Source organism: Anabrus simplex, chromosome 7, assembly GCF_040414725.1.
Source record: "Anabrus simplex isolate iqAnaSimp1 chromosome 7, ASM4041472v1, whole genome shotgun sequence".
Lineage (NCBI taxonomy): Eukaryota > Metazoa > Arthropoda > Insecta > Orthoptera > Tettigoniidae > Anabrus > Anabrus simplex.
This window is the reverse complement of record NC_090271.1, coordinates 234,368,829-234,385,874: the sequence shown is the minus strand read 5'-3', so window position 1 is coordinate 234,385,874 and position 17,046 is coordinate 234,368,829. Positions and strand designations below refer to the sequence as shown.

At 42.8% G+C, this 17,046-nt stretch overlaps 1 protein-coding gene across 1 annotated transcript in view; it reads left to right on the top strand.

Moving 5' to 3' along the window:
• The window catches only part of LOC136877510 (luciferin sulfotransferase), a 141,355-nt gene that overhangs the window by 118,017 nt on the left and 6,292 nt on the right, over positions 1-17,046 (top strand). The gene's annotated exons all lie outside the window — the stretch shown is intronic.

Sequence of the window (17,046 nt, the reverse complement as noted above, 5' to 3'; positions counted from 1 at the left end):
CTGTGGACGTGCTTCGTTTCTTACGAATGCTTGTGGAATGCATTTGTAAATTTTGAAATCTTAACCTCAGTACAGATTCCTTATTGAATGGGAGATCCTTGGGCTGTGATCTCCATATCAACAGTAGCTATATCTTGAGTATTCAGTCCGCAAGTTGGTTGGATACTCAACAGCTGTCATAGATAGTCTAGGTATCACTGAAGAGGCTTACCAAGGAATGAGGAGTGAAGCAGTTTCCTTCCCGAGCCAGAAGTTACTATTACATATCAATCTGCCAGACCCACTAAAATGCACACACCAGCTCACCCTATCAACGGCATTTTCACACAAGGTATGACATTACCAGCATCGCTCATACCTCAGTCATTTTCATGTTGTCAGAGTCAAGGATGAGGCTGAGACAGGGAAATGTGTGTGTTCTGTTTCTCTACGCGGTTGAGTATGAAGTGAGGTGAATCTGCGCAGCGATTTTTTACGACCGGATGCTCTTCCCGACGTCGGTCTCATTAAAGATGTAAAGGACATGAAATTATTGACGTGATATACTGGGTGATGCCTTGCGATCTAATTTTATGCAAACCGTCACGTGTACTGCGATTCTGAAATGCATCGATGACTTTTCCTAATCGCGGCAATATAATGAGATGTGTGGTTATGGGCCAGAAGGCAGCAGGAATCGTGAACGCCACTATTAATTCCTTACAGGTACGCCGAAGGAACCCTGAAAATGAGCACAGATACGAAAACACGTACCTCACAACGAGAGGTGCAGACACACAGACCAGGAACAGATATTGTATAGGCTGGGAACTGCCCGCTGCATGTCATGCCTTGCAATAGGTCACTTGGCAGGGGCGCACTTGGAGAGGTCATAGTGGACTGTGCTGGAGGGTACGGAGGTTCAAATCCCACGCAAGTGTACCAAGGTTGCATACTTAATAGTTTTCATAGACACATTAGGCCGATAAGACTAATAGGTCGTTAGTTATATGTTGTGAACCCCTGAGGTAGCTCTCCAGAGTTAGGCCCATAAGGAAAATATATCTACATTAGCCACTGTGCCAGCTCTCCAGAGTGAATCCCATGAGACCAATGTATAGCAGCCATCTTGCCCAGTAGCCCTTTGTCAGCTCTCCGTAGTTTATCCCGTAAGAGCAATGTATAGCGGCCATATTGGTCATTAGCTCCTATGGCAGATATCCTTTTTTTTCTCACTGCTTCCTTACATTTCCAAGTTTAATAGCTTCACCTATCTCTTTCCCAACTACGAGTATATACTTCTCTCTTTTTTTCTTGTTTTTTTTACATTCTTTTAGTAGATGTGCCACTTCCGTATGCTTATAGCATAAAATGTACTGATTTTCGTTCTTTTTCCTCTTATTGCTTTATTCTTGTACAATCCCATCAACCACCAAATGATCCCTCTCATTTCCCCTTTTATTAATATTTGAGTCCTTGGCTGTAAACAGCAAATCAGTCATTTTTCAGTAGAGAGGACATTTTATGGCATTAGTTTCATGGTATACACCACTTGAACCAGTTGCATATGCAAGTGTACAAATGAGTCCATCTATTAAAAACAACTTAACTTAAGGTTTTGAAAATAATGTATGAATTAGAAGTTATAGGCCCTACAATGGAAGATAATCTCCAAGGGTTTGCATAAAACAGAAGAGAAATCCTGTACATGCTCTTGGAATACGAATTATAGCAAATAATATTATTGTAGTAATAAATATAACAATAATAATAAAACTATCAAGAATATATTTCAAAATATAGATGTAATTGAGTCTATGTCCGACCCGTTGGCTGACTGGTCAGCGTACTGACCTTCGGTTCAGAGGGTCCCGGGTTCGATTCCCGGCTGAGTCAGGGATTTTAACCTTCATTGGTAGCTAATGCAAATAGACCAGAAGAACATAATCCATGAGCGATTATAAGCGTATTCCAATGGCCCGGGGGCTGGGTGTTTGTGCTGTCCCCAACATCCCTACAACTCTCACACCACACATAACACTATCCTCCACCACAATAACACGCAGTTACCTACACATGGCAGATGCTGCCCACCCTCATCGGAGGGTCTGCCTTAAAAGGACTGCACTCGGCTAGAAATAGCCACACGATTTTTTTTAATATGCGTCTATGGCCTTTATTTAAATGATCTATTACACCCGGTGATGAACCATCATAAGCACCGTCTACCATCGTCTTGTCTCGCTCTCGTTGATACACACTTCGCCTATAAAGGTGCCCAGTGGCGCCGACTTTGCTGAGGAAGGACGTTTTCTTCCCCCCCCCCCCAAATGATCTTAGTGGGGTAGATTACCATTTGAACCCTCCAGAAATTCTCCTCCTAGTTCCCTTACAACGTGGGGCATGGTAGCCTTCGGAGGCTGCTAAGGCGTTGAATCTGGAGATGGTAGATGGTTTTATATCAAGAAATGAGATCAGAAAGCGGGCATTCCTTCAGAGAACGATTCTCAATGGAGACTGTTCAGGCGGTGCATTTGGTTGTGGAGCTTTTCACATTTCGTATCATGAAATGAACAATATACAGTAATTTATTCAGAAATTGTATTTATGAAGGAAGTTCTACTTTTTTCAAACTTGTGATTATTTTGATAGCTTTGTACATAAAACATTCCTTCAAAATATTTACGAATCAAGTTCTATTTTTCTTTTTACTTGTGAATATTATTGAGATCTCCGTACATAGGACTCGTTCATAAATGTATTTGAGAATCTAGCTCTGTTATTTTTCAACCTTTATCCTCTTTGTTTGTGAATATTGTTATTATATAGGAATGTTTGCATTAATAGTATCCGCTTCCATTGCTAAATGGTTAGCGAGCTGGCCTTTGGTAACAGGGGTCCCGGGTTCGATTCCCAGCAGGGTTGGGAATTTTAACCATCATTGGTTAATTTCGCTGACATGGGGGCTGGGTGTAGGTGTCGCCTTCATCATCATTTCATCCTCATCACGACGCGCAGGTTTCCTACGGGTGTCAAATCGAAAGACCTGCACCTGGCGAGTCGTCGGACACTCCTGGCACTAAAAGCCATACGCCATTTCAATCTGTTTCATTAATAGTTGTTCCTGTGTTCATGTTAATCATGCCGCCCCCCCCCCCAAACTCAAATAATTACCCGAAGTTGGCACGCCTGATAGGTGCCTAATTCCACTATGTTAGGCAACTGACTAGCATCTGACAACTGACATGCTTCATCACACCACGGAGGACAAAGTTCTGCTGGCTGTAAACCAGCTTGAAGTTCAAATATAAGACATAAGATGACACCACTGCATAGAGGCGTGATGGATGATACATCCTATTTCCACTGAAATCTCACTTTTCAAAAATGTGTTAGATACATCCTTATTCCGGGGAGGTCTTCAATTATTTTAGTAAATTTACCTTTAGACGTATCATTTGTTTACTGTAGTAATATTATTTGTCTGTTGGTAGAGTCCGTGGTGTTTGTGGGCTGCTTGTCCAGAGCCTCCATATCCTCAGGAGGATGGCACGCTGTCGGTTGGATCCTCAAATATGAGCCCCAAAAGCGACGGATGTGTGCGAGGAGTGAGACAGTTCCCTCATTGAGTCAGAAAGTGCTACTGCTCCTAGACTAGCTCTATGGGAAGCACCTTTCATATCAACCAGCACCACCCATACCTCAAGGCGGTAAAGACGAGCTTGGTTCACCGAGAAGGACGTCGCTTTGATTCCCCGTCATGAAGTCAAAAAGAAACGAGATTTCCAGTTCTGGAGGTGCACATGACTCTGAGGCTCAGTCAGTCTCAGGTCGTAACGTTAGGGCCTGCAATGCAGTCGGGCCCGGGCGTTTAAGGGGCCCCGCAGACTCTTTGAAGAATAGTAAAAATTATAGTCTAATGTCAATCTGCACGGAAATGATCAGAAATGATCAGACGGGTTTGTAGAATCAGTGGATGTTTTTTCAATTTGTGCGTAGAGGATATACCACCTGGTTGCATCTAGCAGCAGTCTGTTGTGTTGAATGTTGAATATTCATTCGTCACCAGATGGCTCGCCGGACGTGGCACAGCGGATAGTGGCACGTACCACTTCCACTTCTATGATTACGTCTAAATTTCAAAAAGTCATTGTTTAAGAAGCCTTTCTCCTGGACAGTCGATATTTTCTTCTGACGACGCAGACCATAGTTCTCTGCGAAACGTAAAGAATTTCACCTTATTTTCTTGACACGGCATAAGCCCAAAAGCCTGTACAGTATCATGTCTATAAGTTCGGGCCGTGAAAGCATCAATGGCAACTATTTTAATTACAGCAATAAAAATTGAAACAATATCATATTTTAGTAAGAAAATGATACTTTCTTGATGAGTAGCGCATCTGAGATCGTATTATGCACATATTTCGCAGAACATTTCACTGTTGTCACACGTTTACTCGACAAGAGTGTATAATGCCAGTGAAGAAAACGAAAACAATTTGAGTTAAGTGTAAGAGAGGGCCACGAACCCTAACTTCACCACTGCTAAAATAAAATAAATAAATAAATAAATAAATAAATAAATAAATAAATAAATAAACATTTATGTGGTTGATGGTTCAGTCCAGCTGCTTAGCCGTTAAACAATGGAGGCAGTCAAATAAAACTTCTTTTTTTCCTAATTGCTTTACGTCGCACCGACACAGATAGGTCTTATGGCGACGATGGGATAGGAAAGGGCTAGGAATGGGAAGGAAGCGGCCGTGGCCTTAAGTTACAGCCCCAGCATTTGCCTGGTGTGAAAATGGGAAAACCGAGCTCGATAGCTGCAGTCGCTTAAGTGCGGCCAGTATCAAGTATTCGGGAGATAGTAGGTTCGAACCCCACTGTCGGCAGCCCTGAAGATGATTTTCCGTGGGGCCGTACCTTAATTAACGCCACGGCCGCTTCCTTCCAACTCCTAGACCTTTCCTATCCCATCGTCGCCGTAAGACATATCTGTGTCGGTGCGACGTAAAGCAACTAGCAAAAATAATAATAATAATAATAATAATAATAATAATAATAATAATAATAATAATAATAATAATAATAATGGGAAACCACAGAAAACCATCTTCAGGACTGCCAACAGTGGGGTTCGAATCCACTATCCTTCGGATGCAAGCTCACAGCTGCGCGCCTCTAACCGCACGGCCAACTCGCCCGGTATTATTATTGTTAATAATCTTACAACGAATACTTGCTTTGTTCATAAAACTTGACAATATATTGCATTACTTCTACCAGATGTAATTAAATTTATATTAAATTATTCACGGGTTTAACATTTTATTTGAGGGGGGGGGGCAATTTTAATTTTGGCAAGGTATCACAAACGTTACTCCCCTGCTCACCCTACACTAAAAACGAGTACCAGACTAATTCCGTGGGACAAAGGAGATCGGACGAGGTTACGGATAGTGGAAGCCTTGACCTTCCGCTCCCTCAAGGGCCTTCATAGCCTGTATGGAGATGACTTTGCTCTTAGCAACTTTCAGCAATGAGACTGGAACTTAAGAGTGAGCTGTGCCAAGACAGACGTAAAACTATTAGCAACAGGCTGAAGAGAGCGTTAATCGTTCGGGGTCTACTGGGCAAAAAAGTAGATTTATTTTCCTGAATACGCTATTAACTATGCCTCCTCAGCAAGTACAGTATCAGCCAGTGAGCTACTTCCCGTTCCTTATCGAGTTCCTTGTTTACTTGCTACACGAAGGTTATCGTGCGTGACAAGTGATTTAATACGGCCCAATGCGGAAGTTCGTGAAGGCTGCGGTGCTAGTAACCCACTGCAGCCTGTTGAGCAACGCTCGATATCGAGGTCATACTGTACAAAATAGCTGTCACTTGACAATCGATCCTGATATTATGAGACATTACAAAGTGCAAACACGTGTCTCGTAAACAAGAACATACAGAGTTCTTGTTCGCCATCATAAAAAAGCTCCCATCGAGACATGGCAGTATACCTCCATGGGGAGTACCGTTTTGTTGATAATGGAGATAACTTCTCCTCTAGCAGGGTGGCAATCCTTATTTGCTACGTAGCAGGGCCGTGACCAATGTGATAGGGGCCCGCGTGCCAAAATAAAACTTCGGGCCCCCTCATACAAAATGTAAAACCTATGAGTAACTAATATAAATTTAATTACAGCAAGTAGTCTGGGTAATAATGAAAATGAAAACCTACAACCTGTTTTCCAGTCAGTGACCGGGTCAGGGATGGGAGGAATGAAGCCGCCATCTTGCGGCGAGGATAGGAATTCTGCCGGCTGCCGAAGCCTGTCGCACTCCTGGGGCAATGGTTAATGCCTGACAGATGAAATGAAATGATATTGGAGAGTGTTGCTGGAATGAAAGATGACAGGTAAAACCGGAGTACCCGGAGAAAAACCTGTCCCGCCTCCGCTTTGTTCATCACAAATCTGTCCGCCTCAGTAGCTGCCGTCTTCGGAGGGCCGGGTTCGATTCCCGGTACTGCCAGAAATTTAAGAATAGCAGGAGGGCTGGTATGTGGTTAAACTGGCACATGCAGTTCACCTCCATTGGGGGTGTGCCTGAAAAGAGCTGCACCACCTCGGGATGAGGACACGAATTTACTTTTATCACAAATTTCACATGGAGTGACCGGGATTTGAACCACGGAACCCAGCGGTGAGAGGCCGACGCGCCGCCGCCTGAGCCACGGAGGCTCTCTTAGTCTAGTAATAATATATTGTCTAATTGTATAAAGAAGGGGATTATTTGTTATTGTAAGATTATTAAAAGTGTCCGGCTCATTGGCTGAATTGTCAGCGTTGAGGCCGTCGGTTCAGAGGCTCCCGGCTTCGATTCCCGGCCGAGTCGGATACTTTAATCGCGTGTGATTAATTCTTCTGACTCGGGGACTGGGTGTTCGTGTTTGACCCAACACTTTCCTTTTCACATTCAGACAACACACTACACTACCAACCACCACAGGAACACGCAATAGTGATTACATCCCTCCTATAGGGTTTCGTCAGGAAGGGCATCCGGCGTAAAACAGGGCCAAATCCACATGTGAAACACAATTCGCACCCGCGACCCCCCAGATGTGGAACAAGCGGTGCAAGAAGTAGTAACATTATTAAAAATAATTTTAATAGGTTTTATTTCACTGCCTCCGTGGTTTAACAACGAAGCTGCTGAATTGCCAACTATATCCCCACTTAGTTGTTCGTACTTAATTTTTTTTTTAATTTCAATACGGTACTATAATCTGTAACCGATAACGAAGTATCAGTTATAATAATTTATTGATTACAACAGAAAAATATATCAACAAAATTAAATAAAAAGAACTGTTCAAATAAAGTTTGAAAATATAAAACTGCACAACTAATAAGCCTCATGTTACCTTCGCGCAAACAACTGGCTGATTGTCGTTATTACACAAATATTGTTGTCGAAATTAAATGGCGTATGGCTTTTAGTACCGGGAGTGTCCGAGGACATGTTCGGCTCGCCAGATGCAAGTCTTTCGATTTGACTCCCGTAGGCGACCTGCGTGTCGTGATGAGGATGAAATGATGATGAAGACGACACATACGCCCAGCCCCCGTGCCAGCGAAATTAACCAATTATGGTTAAAATTCCAACCCTGCCGGGAATCGAACCCGGGGCCCTATGACCAAAGGCCAGCGCGCTAACCATTTAGCCATGGAGCCGGATATTGTTGTCGAATAAAGAATGATAAAAGATAAATGTTCAGAAAAATGTGTGCATAATACGATCTCAGATGCACTATACATCGTTTCATTTTCTTATACTTTGATATCAATTTTCATTACTGTGATTATTTTTAAATAATTTGGTGCAGGTCTTTTGTGAGGAGCCCGTCGCGGTGTTCCGAGAGATTAAATATTGTGTACAGCTGTGCACAATTATAATAACTTCTGCTAGATGCAACCTCTACATACGAATTATAAAACTATTTCGACTGATTCTCCAAAACCGCTCTGATCAGTTCCGTGCAGAGTGGCATTAGGCATACATACATACATACATACATACTGTTTTCTTTGCGAGGGTCTGGCGGGCCCCTTAAAGGCCCGGGCCCGGGCCCGCCTGCAATGCAAGCCCTGCAGGCCCTCACGTCTTGGAAATGCGTGCTAGATGAGCCCAATGGCGCGCGCACACACCTCTTGCTGTGTGGCCGTGACATATCGTCGTTGCCGAGACAAAACCTCCTATGTGAAATATTTTATCTTAGAATTTTGGCCGTAAAGGTTCTGTCATCTAAGGTGCAATATTGTGTGAATATTGTCAAGGCATTTTCGCTCTTCATAATGTATGTGCTGCGGGTCAGTATATCTCCAAAAATATTATCATATAGGAGGTTTCGTCCCGGCAACGACGATATATAATTGGTAGATGATTCACTCAAGTCTACACAGGCTGAGTTGCTAGACATGCCTAAGATCGTGACCGTCAGCATTTATCTCAGAGATGTAACGAATTTTGTATGGATCCGTCTACAGGAAATATAATTGTGCCCCATTTTAGAAAGTGTATAAAACATCAATAACACATATAAATTTAGCTGCAGAAGATACTGTAGTTTATGGCCATCTATATCCATTTAATACACTAACTATAACAGTACAAAACTAATGCATTTATTTATAGATTTTATTTTGGAAGTGAAATATTTTCTGGGGATTGAAATACTGTATAAGGCGTCATCAAAATTTTCCATTTGAGGAAGTTGCTGCAGCAACGTAGCGCGACTCCGATGGGGATATTTTATAAGCACGGACATGTAGACAGTGGCAGTCGTATCGTGCCGCCATGGGAACTATGGTGACATAATTACCGAATGCGTCCCAACAGGACCAACGTGCTGTTATTCTCTTCTTGGCTGCCGAAGGACAAACACCGGTGGCCATCCATCGGAGAATGATGACTGTGTATCGTGTCTGTTGAAAACTACTGTTGTGGAATTGTACACCAAGTTCCGTGCGGGTCGCGTTTCGACCCAATACGCCGGTAGATCTGGGAAGCTAGCTAGCCTCATCCATTACGGACAACAAGTGGGCAGTGGGTAAGGCAAGAGTCCTGATGCGATTATCACGTCTTTGGTGCCCTCAGACAAGCCTTGAAGTGTTGACGCTTTCTGTCGGAGGATGTGCAGCAGGCGGTTACGGACTTCTTCACGCAACAGGACACGGTGTTTTACCAGATGGAGATCTTTAACCTGGTGCGTCGGTGGGATGAGTGTCCCAATGCTCACAACGATTTTGCCTGATTGGCTACACAATTCATGACTGTACCGCCGTCGAACGGAAACTTTTTGATCGCCTCTTATACAATAAATAAACATGTTTTTATTTGTGTTTACATGTTTAAAACTTTACTGTTTTTTATAGTTTTATGACACCTCCGTACAGGCCATGAAGGCCCTTGGAGGAGTGGAAGGTAAAGGCTTCCACCATTGTTAACCTCGGCACGTGATGGGGTAGAGTGGTTAGCTCTACGCCCGGCCGCCTTTGCCCCCAGGAATTAACCTGGTACTCATTTTTGGTGTAGGCTGAGTGAACCTCAGGGCCATATGCACCTCCGGAAGTGGAAATCTCGTTTCTTAAATTTTACGACCTCCTGACGGGATAAAACTTTACTGTAGCCACTGTTAATTCTAAAGAAACTGGACCATGAAGCGTACTTTCTACGATGCAATGGCATTTCAATTATATCCATGGATGACACATTCGATACAGGAGACTGAGTTCACAGAATTTGTCTTGGACATAACATTTCGTAGGTAGCTCTTTATAAGTTTATTTCAAAAATGACCCTTTGAGGCGCAAGTATACTTGTTGAGCCAGAGGCCCTTGGTAATGTGATGAAATGTCGTATGGCTTTTAATGCCGGGATATCCCAGGACGGGTTCGGCTTGCCAGGTGCAGGTCTTTCTATTTGACTCCCGTAGGCGACATGCGCGTCGTGATGAGGATGAAATGATGATGAACACAACACATACACCCAGCCCCTGTGCCGTAGGAATTAACCAATTAAGGTTAAAATCCCCGACCCGGCCGGGAATCGAACCCGGGACCCTCTGAACCGAAGGCCAGTACGCTGACCGTTCAGCCAACGAGTCGGACGGTAATGTGATGGGCAGGGCTTACGAAAAATAAACGGTGGTTGGTACGCGTGGATGTTGTGGGAGGAGTACCTTTGGTTGTTGGGCTGTTTTGTCGTCTGTTATATGCAAAACAAAAGATGCATCATTGGTATATGTGTTTGATTGGCAGTACAGGCTGTACAATTGAAGCTGTACCGTAAAATTACAGTAACAGGTTAAAGCAGCAAGCTAGAAAATCGTACGATTCAAATATGAATACATTGTAAGGTTAAAATATATCGCACTACATACTCTTCGAGTGACATTGTTTACTTTTCTGGGGAAGTCTGCGGACCCCTTAAGCCCAGGGTCTGCCTGCATTGCAGGCCTTGCAGGTGCTAACGTTACGTCAGTGATTTCCCTGGCATTAGAATGGGAAAGTGTGGGAAAGCATAATCAGGGCTGCCGACAGTGGGATCCGAACCCACTACCTCCCAGGTATGGAAGCGAAACCGCGTAGTTCGTTGTGCATGGGAAGTGCTGCAGGATCGGGTATTTTAATGTGGTCTGTTTAAGGGAATCACGGTTGCTATTGAAGTGTGCGGTGCTCTTGCGAGCGAAGCCACCCGAAGCGCGTGAACGACACGTCACACCGGTATTCTGTATCAACCAACAACCCCATGGCACTACAACCCTCCAGGGCCTTGGCCTACCAAACGGCCGCTGCTCAGCCCGAAGGCCTGAAGATTACGAGGTGTCGTGTTGTCAGCACGATGAATCCTTTCGACCGGTATTCTTGGCTTTCTAGACCGGGGGTATTCTGTATCACAATAATCAAAATCAAGTACTCCAAGTGATTCAAGTAGAATTTTCTTTGATGTGAAAGTAAATGTAGGCTATCAAGATACCTCCCTATATACGGATGTTCGTTAAATACAAACCAAGATTTCTTCCGTGTTGGCTGCACTGTATTTGTGGACAACTGTGGTAACGCTGCAAAGTAGTTCAGGATATTACCTGCGATTTTGAGTGGTTTAGTTTCAGTCCATGATTTTTGCACCATACGTCAATGGACATCAAGTCTTCGTTCAGGTGTACTGTTTCTGAGGCAGGGAAGAGTTCTACTTCTGCCTTCGAAATGTAGGTCGTTGAGAAATCTCTAACTAACCAACACATAATGTGCATTTGTTTTAACTTTTCTAATTCACAAATTGAGGCTGATGACGCACCAATTCCTGTGAAGTCGGCAGACAATTAAATCTCAACGACGTCCGCATTAAGCTTACGTTGCCATGGAGACTTCCTGTATGTTGCAGCCGGCCGTGTAGGGACAGTGTGGCGTCACTGGGGAATGGAGAATGACGTCAGGCGCCCCAATTATTGACTCCTTCGTGCATTTTATTGAAGAAGATTCCTCATTGCACTTCCCTGAAGCAACTCGTCTGTCAACCCGTTAGTCATATTAGATCATTTATATAGGCTGGAACATAAACAATTAGCTATACATTTTCCTGGATGGTCTGGGTGATGCCGTCCGTTCAGAAGAACCCACTTTCGGTTCCAGGCAGGATCGAAAATTTTAACTGCATCTTTTTGATACTCTACCTTGAGGACTGGGTGTTCGTGTCCGAGTTAGTAAAGTCCTCTTCATCGAAACACAGAGAAAGAACAATCTTGTATAGTAGCATTGGAACAGTTCAGAACTCTACAACCACCTCGTGATTCATATTGTATTATACCAAATGTTGAACCCGTTGCTGACAGATTATATTGCTGGGATAGAAATCAAAATTGCTTCAGCTGGAGACAATCTTAAATACTGGCTTTCAGAGAAAATAATTTCAGTTTGAAAGAAGAAGAAGAATGCCTACAACCCCGAAAAGCGAATCTGCAATAAAGTTGGGGTTAAATCTGAAAGAGCGACTCGAGGCGAATCATCCAGCGACCTTGCACAATATTGAATAATTACGATAAAGGGTAAAGATGCACAAACCATGGTTCTGGAGTGAGATCGCCCCTCCCGCCTCCCCCCCCCCGCCCCCTCCAACCATTCGTCTCACTCATTCTTACACACACACACACACACACTCTCTCGTCGCTCTGCTCATTTTTTGTTGCCGTAATCCTCGCATGCGAAAGTACCTTTTCCTTAATAATAATAATAATAATAATAATAATAATAATAATAATAATAATAATATGGTCTTGGCTACCGTGTGCAAGCATTTTAATGTGACGCCATCTGGATGCTTGCTCGTCGATTTTGACGTTCTCTTTTACTCTAGGGCTACTAGATAGCAGCGCAATCCGAACCTTTCTTGGGCGTCTGTGGTTGATTTTAATGAATTTTGCCGGGTAAACACCCGATGTGTCGCCAGAGATCTCTTCTACATGCCGACGTCGTACGACATAGAATGTCCAGTGCCCTTCAAAACTCCGACTACCGTACGTGTGCCGGGTTTGAACCCGCTATCTTCGGATCCGGATATTGTGGGTCGGATCCACTGATTGTTTTACGTTCATAATCATTGTTCATTTTCGTCTTTTAGCGATAAGTGCCATTATGAGGGACAGGTGACCTAGAACAAGCATCATCGATTCAGGATTGTGCTTTGGAAGCAGCACCTTGGTCATTATATTTTATACTGTTGTGTTAAGATATTTTCTGGGAGGGTGGAGCATTGCAGGTCGAATCCACTGATTGTTTTAAATTCATAATCCTGTTAATCTTCTATTTTTTTTTCGAATCCTAGTCAGTGGATTAATTTTGGAATTATTTTTAACTTTCATTATTGCGAGTTGAATCCGCTGATTATTTTTAATTCATATTTATCCATTCATTCTTCATCATCACGTTTTGAATTCTGATGAGTGGATGAGTTCTGGACTTTAAATTGTCATTACATTAGCGGCCTATGAATTAGAGTTAGGTCCCTTTAAACAACAAGCACCATGATGATGATGATGATCATCATCATCATCATCATCATCGAGAAACAGGCTGAGCAAGCACTCATGATTGACACCAAGTAATGGGAAAAGCGAGTCTTACATTCTGTGTGTAGTGCTGCTGCTACTGGTGGGACCCGCACGCAGTTTCGGAAATGCCGAAACAGGCTATAAGTAAATTGAACACCACTCGGATGCTCTTGTTGCCATAAAACTCCTGAAAAATGGGAGAGCTATTCAAACTTATTCCAATGAGCTCTGTTGTAAACTTCACGAACTAACCTGGGAACTATGCTGTCTGCTTTCCCTACAGTTCCCCTGTGAGTGGGCATGGTACAATACATCCACCGTATCGCCTATTTGTCGTAAAAAGCTACAAAAGTTGTGCCCAGGGACTTTTACCACGGGTCCCATAGCTGAGTCTGACGTTACTTCTAGTTACTTGCGACAGACTCTTCGTTTTCATCTTTCCTATCCGATGTCTCTTCGTCAACTCTTGTTCTTTTTCGACGTGGACGGGATTACGCCCTTCCTGGCCCTTTCCTTTCTTTTACCGATACCTTCAACCTTGTTCGACCTCTTCCGTCTTCCTTCTGTTTAGTGTTAATAGAGCATGGTTGCCCAGTTGTACTTCCTCGTAAAACAATATTCACCATCACGACCACCATCACTTCTCCCACAGTACAATATCCTTTGGAACTCCTTAATTGTATGAAACATCTCTGTAATCAGATCGTCCGTGTCTTAAGTCGACAAATCGCAGCGTTAAGTTGACCGGCGATGTGGGAAAGGAACGCTAAATTTGATAACTCCATAGAATCTTTATGTATTTTCCCTGGTCTTCCCTTCAACTCCAAACGTGTCTTTTATTGGTTCCCTCAAGATTGCTGCTGGGCTCAGCCATCGAATCTCGCAATACCGCACTGCGCAACCTTCAACCATCAGGTCTCTGATTTTCATCTCCATTGCAAAAAGTGCTACCAGATGTGTAAGGCAGTACTGTTTGGGTACGGACGTGGTGCCCAGTACAAGTCCGCAACCCGCTACACAGTGTTCCGGTGGTAACACTCTGCATGCCTCTTCGTGTTTACACGCGCATGGAGTATTACATGAAGTGCAAGTGTCGCTGTGATAATTATTGAAACTGAATGCAAACGTAATCGAAAACGATGGATGTCATATTTCGTGACAAAGTAGAAACACGCAATATCTTTGATGAGGTCAGAATGTTGATAGCTGTTATTTATACCAAAACCTAACAATAACTTCAGCAAGGTGACTTTGAGCTACTGCTACTAGCCCAGCTGAGTGGCTTAACGGTTGAGGCGCTGGTCTTCTGACCCCAGCTTTGCTGGTTCGATCTTGACTCAGTCCGGTGGTATTTGAAGGTGCTCAAATACGTCAGCCTCGTGTCGGTAGATTTAATGGTACGTAAAAGAACTTCTGTGGGACTAAATTCCAGCACCTGGGCGTCCACAAAAACCGTAAAAAGTAGTTAGTGGGACGTAAAGAAAATAACATTATTATTGCTACTGCTACTATTGATAGGATCATGCATAAAGAAAAACGATACTAATATTATAGAAGCTATTTCAGCAAATACGAGTACTTTATCATAGTCCGTCAGTCATAAACTTAACTTTATACCTAAAAGCGCATGTGGCACAAAACAGGTACGTATCAGTCTGCCTATGGTAGAGGTCTACATGAGACATACCTACTGCTGCTGAGACTGGCTAGTCTCACTCCCAGCGTGCACCTCTGCATCGCTCGCTAAACACGATTCAATTTATCGTACAAACATTCATATTTACTGACTGTAAGATAATGTTATACACAGAGATTTTATATGCAGGTTGGTTCAAAACTACATGCCATAACTTCAGAGTTGGGTTCCTCACATACAGAGAGGAACAAAATTATATATGAACATGGGTTCGAAAATGCGTACTTTCCTGGCCTCCACGATCACCTTATCTAAACCCACTGGACTTTTTTAAGCAAAGTGTTTGGTGTACGCGTATGTTGTGGAAAGTGGGGCAGCACTTCAAGGCAGAAATCTAAAGTCCTTTCAAACAGTACGTACAACGCCGGACATATTCGAATGTGTTCGTAACTCCATATGATGTCGAGCATAAGCCTGTAGTACGGGCAGTTTGAACACCTCTTTTAAGTTAATGACCGGAGTACATCAGCACATGCAACTGAGCCCACAATACTTGAGGTTCTAGCCTACGACAGAGTATGATATCCGAACCCATGTTAATACAGACTTTATTCCTTCTCTATATTTGAGGAACCCAACCCTGAAATTATGCAGTGTATTTTTAAACACCCTGTATAATTTTACTCGAGGTGTGAGTATGACTAATATGTCTTTCAATTTGTTCAACACCGGGCGAGTTGGCCGTGCGCATAGAGGCGCGCGGCTGTGAGCTTGCATCCGGGAGATAGTAGGTTCGAATCCCACTATCGGCAGCCCTGAAAATGGTTTTCCGTGGTTTCCCATTTTCACATCAGGCAAATGTTGGGGCTGTACCTTAATTAAGGCCACGGCCGCTTCCTTCCAACTCCTAGGCCTTTCCTATCCCATCGTCGCCATAAGACCTATCTGTGTCGGTGCGACGTAAAGCCCCTAGCAAAAAAAAAAAAATGTTCAACATTCATCACTTAAGTTCTCACGCAAGCGTTTCTTATCGTAGCATTGGCAGAAAGTGATCTGAAGAAAACTGTATGCTACACACTTACTTTATATCCTTTTTTGTATGTGTACCAAGCAGATTTTACAATATGTTGTAATTAATGATTTCGTAAGTATGTCTATACTTCACAGAATTGAAAATAATAAAATTAAAATATTATTCGTTTAGGTCACACGAAGTGCTCTAATGTTTCTCGAAGATGCCGAGATTCCGAAATGTTGTCCCACAGAAGTTCATTAACATGCCAGTAAAGCTATTGACATGAGATTCGCCCTTCACATAACACCGAACTGAGCCGGGGATCAAACCTGCCAATTTGAGCTCTACCGCTTTAAGAAGAAAACATTAAAATCTCCTCATAACGAGTTGCACTGCCTGGCACTTGTTCAGAGTTAGTGACTTTTTCACATCTCTCCAGATAATTTGTGCTGAAAAAGATTCAAACGGACAAAGCCAATTGAGAGGCGATAACTGTATTAAGTGATTTCCAGATTTTAAGTTTTTATATCTGAATGGCAAAGACATACGTTCTTGTCAATGCGTTTCTTCATTTTAAATGTTCATTATGATGGTATCCAAAGTGCAGAAACGCATTGAAAAGAGCTTACACGTTCCTGGTGTATAAAAGTGAACTTCAATATCTCGAAACCACTTTTCATGCAGTTATTGGCTCCTCCACTGAAGTATACCTGCTTTTCACTTTAAAATAAATCCCTTACACAAATTTATTAGAAATCCCACACTCTTTAGCCACTGCATGTTTCGACAGGCCTACGCATTGGAAATAGACGTAGAAATTCAGGCAGATGTTAAAAAATACCAGAAATGGTGTAAAAATTACACAATTTCCAAATTTTTCACCTTCGTAGGTTTTCTCTAAAATAATCGTAGTTTAAAAGGAACAAAATTATAATAGTGTTTTGACTCTGTTGTGGTAGTTGTCATCAGGCTGATGTATGGCACTCGTTTGAGCAGGATTTGACATGTATCGTGTGGGGCTAGATTTTGCTTTGAACTTGAAATAAGGATCTATCTGAGTATTTTAGTGAAGTGTACAGCTACATTGGCGGCCGGTCCAAATGGAACAAGGCAGATGTTTACAATTCAAAACATTGGTGTTCTGTTACTAACATGAAACACCAGTTTTAACACCATTTTATGTTACCCCTCTCAGTCGGATGGCGAGCAGCTGATGTCTACAGTATAACCTTCCGTTCCTAACATACAGTAATCAATTTATAATAAAACCTAAGGTCTGTCAATTTTAAAAGTAACATATTAGACTCTGGC